We start from the raw sequence: 9,060 nt of genomic DNA, 5'->3' as shown, positions 1-9,060 counted from the left end.
GCCCGCGCTCGGGGCCCGCAGCGGCGGCCTGGCGGGGGTTTACCGGCCGGCCCCGCGGCCGAGGGATGAGCTGCGGGACGGACGGACGGGCGAGCGCCGAGCCGCGGCCGAGCCTTGGGCCGTGGGCAAGATCGGCACGTTTGAATTTTACAGTTGAGCTGTTATTGGCACGTGGGAATTTTTCTCTCTCCTCCCTTTATTCCTTTTCTTTCCCTTTCGAGGGCGGTGTGTTCCCCGCGGTGCTTTCCGCAGCCTTGCGCTGGAGATGCGCCCGGACACGGCGGGGGCTTGCGGAGCGCCGGCGCTCGGTGCCGCCCGCAGCCCGGCCTGAAGGTGCGGCCGGCGGAGCGGTCAGCGGCCGAGCGCATCAACTAGCTTAGCGAGAAACAGCGTTTACAATAAGTATTGGAAGCATTGCAGTTCAATCACTGCACAAAAGTCCAGTACGTGAAGTGATCCCCTCATTTAAACTATCAAGTGTAGCTATTTGCCCTAATTATTAACACACCTCTCCGTCCCTGAACTCCGTTGCTCCCCAGAACCCTTCCAACAGCAACACAACAGTCCGTGCCTTGCAAATGCAGCAGTTCCGCGCTCCGGTCACACTCCGCTTCCTTCCCCTTGTGCCAACTGCTGCAGGACATCCCTTCCTCACCCTGTCACGGAACTGCCGAGGGAAAAGCACTCGTGAGTGTATTGCATTCGTTTGGTTATTACCTTTGGAAGGAGTCAGGCCTGTAGGTCTATAAATCAGGAGCAGAATTTGCAAAGAAGCAGCTGCCTGTCTTGATATGAACAAGCAGATGTGAAAGAGTTATGACTGGGAGATGCTGAGCCGTAGATGGAGTAATTGTAAAATATTCTCTACAGGTAGCCATAAGTCCTTCAGAAGGACTATATGTTCCTTTCAGTCAGACGTTAATGTGCTGGTGGCTCTACAAGCATGGACATCTTTTTAAAAAGGAAGTCTTGGATTGTACAAAGTAAACTAGTACCACTGAAGGTGAGAGTCTCACAGACCTTTGTACTCAGGGCAAGATCATCTCCTCTTCCTCACTCCTTTTTTCCAGCTGTTACATCACCTTTCCTTCCTCTTTTTTGTTAACTACAAGTGCAGATTTGCCTCATAAGTATTTCCAAGGCTGCTACAAGAATACATTCCATTTTAACCTTCATTTCTCAGTACACCATTGCTTTGTTTGCCCATATCCCAAATTGCCACGATATAAAAAAACTAAAAGATTCCTGGTAATAAATACTTTCTTTTTCTACCTCATCATCAAGTGCTCTTCTAATTAGTCTAGTTCAAGTCTCAAGACACCAATACTGAGCTTTGCCCTAATGATGAGATTAGGAAATATTTTCCTATTAGCTATTAGAAATAGCAACAAATTTACTTGTGGAGATCTGGAATTTCCTTCTCTCCAGTCATACTCAGCACTCCCATTTTAACAAACTACAAGATGTAGTTTATCATGACAAAATTCTCACAAACTGAAAGGCTGTTTTTAGATCCTGTAAAGAGATTTCCGGAGCTCTACATATAAATTCTGCCCCTCTGTTTATAGATGGAAGGACAAGTGTACCAGCGTGGGAAAAATGGTTCTGTAGTTTCTAAGAACAAGATTTCAAAATTAGAATGAAGTCTCCCTAGTCCCTCTGTAAAAGTTATAAGTAATAAAAAAAAATGGTGAGTCATTATGGTGTACTTCACTATTTTTTTTAGGAGAAATACACCACTCAGTTATGCTTTATATTCTAAGCTTGCATAGAGAAAATATTAATGTCATCTACATGTTAGACATACACTCAGTCCTGCTCGAGTTCCCACCAGAGCTGACATTGCCATCAGAGCAAGTGGCACTATGCCTGAGTGGATTATTTTGGGGGAAGGGGTTTTTTTGTTGTTAGTTTGTCAAATACAAGAACAAAGTCACAAGTCTCTCTTGTTTATCGAGATAAAATTTTTGGTTCAGGTCAGTGATAATAGTTAAATAATCTTGCACAATCTCGTTTCATTTTTGTGGTTTTTTTTTTTTTTTTACTGCAAGCAATTACATAATTTCAGACAGAAAGGCACTTTCTAGTTTGTAAGTATCACAACCACCTCATTTTCAATTGTGTTCTCTTTATCCTGAATGAGATGATCTGCTTAACTTACATTATTTTCCATTAACAGCCTGCCAAAAATACAGCAACAAGGAAAAATAAAGATGTGAAAGCTGTCCAGTGAAAAGGTGTTTAAAAGAAAACTTTGTCCCCTATCCAAGTAGCAGCAGAATTTATCCCCTTAATAATCTCTTGTCTTCTTGCCCTATGTATCCCATTTTTCTCCCCATGCTCAAAACTCCAGTTTGTTTCCTAGACACATTCAAGAAGCAAGGGGTAAAAAGGTTTTATTTTAAAAATGTAAAGCATTGGAAATAAAAGTTATTTTTAAGCATCTGTAACAAGTGTTTAGGAATAAGTATTCTCTGTAAACACTAGATGCCTCAGATTAGCTGTTTTATTGGGAGAGGGAAAGGGTGGGAGTGTTATTCCCTGGCTTCTTCCTTAAAATCTGCTGCAGGAAACTGTAGTCCACCATCAGTCTACAGAAACCAGATTTCTACTTTTTACATGCACACACCCACCAGCATTGTTTTATCTCCACTCTCTGTTCTTGCCACTGCAAAATTCCTGGTAGTAGTTTCAGGTGCCAAGCACACCTGACTGAAAGAACAAAATGTCATGGGTTTTCTCCTGACAAAACCAGCTTCTGCTGTCCCCAAAGCCTTCCTTTCTTTTGGATTGAACTGACTCACACATCTGCTTTTCTTAGCACCGCAATGTGCAGGGAAAACCTCAGGATTCAAAGAGGTGGCAGCTTCAAAGCCAGCACAAACAGTGTAGTAGTTCTGTACAGAAATCATTTGGACAAGTTAGAAAGCTACAGTTGCTGAGAACTCGCCTCTTTTCTTTTTGGTGTAGTGTTGTAAAAAAACCTAGTGCTGTCCGCATTTACCTGAGCCCCCAGCACCATGCACAGGAAAAGGAAGGCAGGAGAAGAAAGGAGAGGAAGGAAAAAGAAGACAAGATGCATGCTCTCAAAGACATTTCTTATGCTTCTCAATTTCCTTCAGCTTTTAGTTTTTACATATACTTGGCATGAAGTACTACAGAGGATTGTATGTGCTGGGTTCTTGTTTTAGGGTGAAGAGGTACATCAGTGTAAGTAGCAGAAGGTTCTGCAGGCAGGTTACTGCCACCCTGTGCACTGATGGCATACAAAGATAATTTGAAAAATCATGTTTTGTTTCAATTAATCGCAAAGAATACTAAGCTGAATGGGAGACACTGACCTCAGTTTCACTGGATCACAGAAGAGCAGAGCTGAGATTGCAAGGGATCTCTAGATAAATTCAAGTTCAAGCCCCAGCTCAAAAGTGGGGTCAAATAAAGCAAGTTGTTCCAGGTTGTGTTCAGCCAAGCTTTGAATATCTTCAGTAGCAGTGACTCCACAGCCTCTCTGGGCAACTTGTTCCCATGAAAGAAGCTCTTCCCTTAAGTTGAATGAAAACTTTGTGTATTGCAATTTGTGCCTGTAGCCTCGTGTCCTTTCACTGGCACCACTAGAAGAACATGGCTATTAAAAAAAAAAAAAAAAATTTTATTTGTGATTTTATTTTGCAGTTGCTGGAATGCTTAAAGCATTTGTGAAATGTGGACTACCTGCAGAGAAATCAGCAGTGCTGTGCATAGCACAAGAAGATATAGGGTGCTTGAGGCATTGGAGTACCCTGGTTTGGGAGAGCTCTTACAACCTATCTCTCAGATATGCTCAATATAAGTCATCCCATACATATATTTATATATACACACGTACGTATATATAAATATCATTACCCACTCAATCACTATTATGCCTTTATTCTTGTGCTTTTTTTTCTAGTGGTGAACTAGTTTGCAGCTTCCAGAACCCACAGTTGTCACTGTTGTACTAGTCCCACTTTGTCTATAGTATCTGACTGTGTGATATTTATATGAAGAGTATGAAATTTCTTGTTTCATACTAGCGAACTAATTGTCCTGACCCTTACCTCAGCTGCGCTTAGCCCATACTAGGTAGCTGTTCTTTTGAAAAGAATTACTTGGCAAATACAGAAGTCTGATGTATTTTAAGAAAAGAAAAGCCACACAAAACAGGTTAATCTTCCACAAAGTACCAGTGAATTAACAAAATAATCAATATTGGGGTGATTTTTTTAAAGTCTTATTCCTGCCCTCTTCATTTTACACCAAAACAAAGGGAAGACATTTGAAGTGTGAAACCTGTGAGATAAGTGAGATTTTCGCAGCCAGCATCTACAGCCTCCTCTCTTGCCTCTAGCAGGGTTAACACACCCTTTTCCTGATTTGTTTCACCCAGCCTTTCAAATTCACTGTTTTGGAAAGTCCTGATAACCTGTTTTTCCTTCTGTTTCTCACACAAACTATTCGTCTTATGTTTAAGAAAGAAAGAAAGATTAACCCTCCCATTGTAAACCAACACTGATCACTAAACTGATAATACATATCTAGTTAAATATGTGTCATGGATAGCTGTTAAGATATTTTTTGCTCTTGTATGAAAAAGAGCAGATAGAAAGTCACTGGAGGAAACGAAAATCAGTAGTTGATGATAAAGGGTACTCTTGTTAACACCAGTTAAGGACTTACCTAGGACTAATGAATAAGTTCTGCCAATTCAAGATAGCAGGTTTTCTTTGTTATCTTCATCTAGAATGGCTTATTAATCAATTAAAACAGGAGAAGTCTTGGAGGGAAAAAAAAAAAACACAAACACACAAACTCAGGAAGAAATTTAACCTAGGATTTACAATGCCATTAAAGTAATTCAGTAAGTAAAATGTTAGTTAGCTATGCCGTCTTTCCAGAGTCCTTGTCCTAGCTCTTTGCAGTTCTGCAGGAAATGCGATTTTAACTTTACCTTTATAGTCCCTCATAATTCAGCCTCCTTCATAATTTAGCTTCCTCGTCTCCAGCTGATCTAATATAACTGCCACCATGCCTGGCCTTATGGCCCACTAGATTCTGCAACAAATGTCGCTGTCCTCTCTCCTCAGATTGCTAATTAAACATGAGGGAAATCCCTGATCCCAATTTGTATATGGACTCCTACAAAACACATTTAAAGCTTCGTTATGAGCATAAGGTTCTGCTTGCTGACTGTGACTAGAAACAAGCAGTGAACTCTGTGTATACCTCTTTTCTCTGTTTCGCTTGCTGGTACTTTTAATAATTACTGTTTTCTTTGCTGTATCACATCCTAGTAGAGATTCTGCTCTTAGTAGCAAGCCAAGCAGCTAACAACGCTATGCCAATTAGTTTACTGAGATTTATAGTGCTCTTCTACATTTGTCATCTGCTTGTGTTTTTGAGGCTGAGCACGGTGAGGAAGGATTTTCTCTCATCAGTCATCTTGCAAAGTGATGGAGAGAGGGTTTGGAATGCCACCTTTCCAAACCAATTTCTAAGTTATGGTCATTAATCACCCGAGTTTCTTTAAAGAGGTTTTAATTGTACGGACAAGATCATACAATTAGTTTTTCTTACCATATGAAAGGATACATGAATCAGTGGGACTAATCCTCACTCCAGAAACGTTTAGCCCTTTAATTATGAATGAAAAATACACATAATTATTATTGAGTTTTAAACCTGATGATCATAAATGAAGTCTTTGTTGTCCATTTCTGATTTCATGGCTAAGGGTATGAAACTACCCTTCCAAAAGTCCTCAGTCTTCACGAAGTCTACACCAATATAAGACGTGTGTGGACGTATGAATAGTCCGTATCTTGCAAATTGTATACAACACAAAAAGCAGAAATTTCTGGGGAGATAAGACCTATTAGTTGAGCCAGCATGGTACGATTTCACACCTGCCAGCACAGGCGGTGTATGTGAATGCGTGTCCTAACTCCTCCCACTGCTCCCTGGGGCCAGGGAGCAAATCTGCAGCTCCTATTCATGCTGATTGTCCTGCAAATAGCTGGGCTTCCTTATCTCTTCTCCCGCATATGCATTCCCTTGGGTTACAGACCTGATGCTGGAGAGTCCTCAGCTCTCGGCTTCTATTGAAGTCATCAGATAGATCCCTGTAGCATTAAGGAAGATGTAGCCCTAGAGTTAATAATTAATTTTAAATGAAAAATAGATTGAAATGAACAAAGCTAAATAAAAATTAATAAATAAGGTATAAAATGCTGCAGTCTCAAGGAAAGCCCAAGGGCAGCTTTTTTTTTTTTTTTTTTTTTTTTTTTTTTTTTTTTTTTTTTTTTTTTAATTAGACTGACTTAGCTAGTTTTCCATGAGGAAATAGATATTGTGACTCCACCGACAATTTGCTGAACTCTGAGCAAAACCTTATACTCTTTAGACATGGGCAAAGCTGATCAATGGGTTTTCTACTGTGCTTATACTAGAAGGATTTGTAACTCATCGGGAGAAAGACTGTAATTTTACTTTGTGAATTTATAGTCAAGCCCTAGTCCATATTGGAACGTCTATATATGTTGCCACAATATAAATACTAGCTAAAAATATTTCTTAAAAATAAAACTAGACTGTATGACATAATCTTTGGAATTCAGTACGGTTTGTTATCAAAGTTGTTCTCCAACTGTTCCCTGCAGAGGCAATTCTTCCTACACATCCACACTACGTACACACACAGCGAGACATTTTCAAGTGGCTTTTTTCTTCCTCTACTCAAAGTTTAGTCTTTGACTTCAAGAGGCTGAACAAGTACCCCTCTTAACCCCGTGTCACTCCTATTGTCAGAAGTGAGCTCAGCAGCGCTCAAATGAAACGTTTTAAGTGCATCAGGTTGAAACTGAGTATCGGAAAATACGTTCGGGAAAGCAGATTTTCGAGGGTGAGCTGCAGTCCAGAGAGCAGTGCCAGACAGACCAGCGGTGTACAGTGGGGTGAGCTCTCAGAGAAGAGTGGCATCGATGGTTAGAGGGAAAGAAATTTTCTTCAGAGGACCCACGTTCTCTTATAATTCTGACAACTTGTCCACAGTGAACCCCTTAGGTTCTCGTATTTGTGTAGGAGATGACAAACGTTGTTGCTACTTTTTGTGTTATAAATTTTCGCTGTAGAAGCCTAGTTTCCACACTCCACTCAGGAGTTGGTGTCAGGATGCTAGTAAAGCTTTCTGCTTTATGCCCAAGATTGTAGGGATGGTAGCATAAGCTATCCATGGGGGAAGTACTTACGGTAACCGCAGTTATGTCTTGTGAGAGAATGCAATTGCAAACCCTCTGGGCAACATAAACCACTCCGTGGAATAAATTACTCTGTAGAAAGATTGTGATTCTTTAGAAAAGCAAAGAAATGTATCACGAGAAACAAAAATATTTATCTAGAAGAGGAGATTGTTTCCATGCGAATTCTGCAGAAGCGATCTGTCTAAATACATTATGTACTGGATCACAGTGGTATCGTTAGTTACAGCAGCCCCGCATTTGCTAACCTCCAGAAAAAAAAAAACCATTTTTAAATTCCTTAAGGACGTGTTTCTGTGGGAAGCGAGAACATTCGAGCGCTACCAAACCGATTCCGTCATTCTTGCAAAGTGAGCCCTTCCTCAGCCACCCTGCCGGTGATCGCCGTTACCTTCGAAGGGCGGTCGGACTTTTGGAACGACAGAAATCGTGTGTCTCGAAGGCGCAGCGAGGACGGAGCGAGGACGGAGCGAGGACGGGGCGGGGCGGCGGGGCCCGGGCGGGGCGCGGTGGCGGCGCGGCGGCGGCAGGGGGCGCGCTGTGCCCGCGGCGGGGCGGCCGGGGCGCCGGGGCCATCCCGGCTCCGCTGCCGCAGGACGGGGCCGGCCGAGCCGCGGCTGCAGCGGAGCTGGTCTTGGAGCCCTTCGGCCGCCCAGCCGCCCCCAGCCCCAGCACCCGCGGCACCCGCGCCCCTCGCCGTGCGGGTGCCGGTGCAGCCCGTGCTGCCTCTGCCGTGCTGCGCTTCCCGCTGCTCCCGGCCTAGGAAAGGAGCGTTCCCACGGCTGGAGCTTTCCGCAGGGCCGGCTGCGGAAGGCGGGCAGTGATGCGGCTCCGCGCCGGACGGCTGCTGGGAGGCTGTGGACACGGGAGGAGCGGTGAACGTGGGCAGCAGCGAGCCCGTCTCCCGGAGAGCTGTTTGCTTCTCGGAACCTCACATCTCATTTGGGCAGCCCGCAGGCAGGGACTCCATGAGCCAGCCAACATCCACCGGGGCTTACCGAGTGCTGGGCACACGCGGCTGTTGTGAACCGCCGGGCTGGGTGAGGGCTGGCTTACACGAAATACAGCCGAGTGTATCCAAGATATTTTGATGGTACCTTTGGCACTGCCAAAAGGAACACGCCTTTCTCCTCCTCAGGCTCCTGCACCAGCTCCTCAGCACCTTTGTTTGATCAGTTCAACTCACAACTCTAGCACAGAACTAACCCAGTGGAAAGAGAAATCCAGGATGACCCCGGGAAAGGTCAGCACAGGTGAGAGGAGAAAACAAGCGAGGTGTTACTGGCAAATTGTTTCTCCTGAGTTTACTTCAGTGTCCGTGCGTGTTGACATGGCTCATCTACAAACTATGCTGCCTATGAAAATTTGACTTTGTCCAATAAAGTATGTCACGTGGCAAATGTTGGCAGTAGTTGCATCAAGTCAGAGAGTGATACCCAATTCAAAATGACAGCAAAATCTTCAATAAAAAAGCAAATATTATAGCTATGTTTTCTTTTGGTAATAAAAGATGGTCCAATTTATGCAGAAGAGAAGAAAGTAAGTAATGCAGTAACTGAAAACACAAGTCTGTCATGGGACATGGAGCTCTTATTTCAGAGGAGAAAACATTTTATTAATAGATAAAATTCCTAGACAACTTTATTTTAGTTCCAGAACAACAGCTTTAACAAAGATTAGTTGTTGGCAACCACAAGAAGAGGAGTTAAGAACTGCACACCAGGGCAGAATTAATATACCTCAAACTCCCAAGGCTGGCAGTAGTCAGTAGGAGACATGTGCAGAT

The 9,060-nt window shown here is 43.2% G+C and overlaps 1 long non-coding RNA gene across 1 annotated transcript; it reads right to left on the bottom strand.

Annotated features, from left to right (window-relative positions):
- Window positions 1-31: 31 nt before the first annotated feature.
- On the bottom strand, window positions 32-5,063 carry LOC136292713 (uncharacterized). The gene is made up of 4 exons (XR_010721948.1): window positions 4,970-5,063; window positions 4,699-4,795; window positions 3,342-3,625; window positions 32-667 (listed from the first exon to the last, which is right to left on the bottom strand). It is a non-coding gene; the product is annotated as an uncharacterized lncRNA (long non-coding RNA).
- Window positions 5,064-9,060: the final 3,997 nt, after the last annotated feature.

This window comes from Chamaea fasciata, unplaced genomic scaffold (assembly GCF_029207755.1).
Source record: "Chamaea fasciata isolate MVZ Bird 193981 ecotype frontalis unplaced genomic scaffold, bChaFas1.0.hap1 SCAF_7, whole genome shotgun sequence".
Classification (NCBI taxonomy): domain Eukaryota; kingdom Metazoa; phylum Chordata; class Aves; order Passeriformes; family Sylviidae; genus Chamaea; species Chamaea fasciata.
The sequence above is the reverse complement of the archived record's forward strand: the minus strand, read 5'-3'. Positions and strand labels throughout refer to the sequence as shown.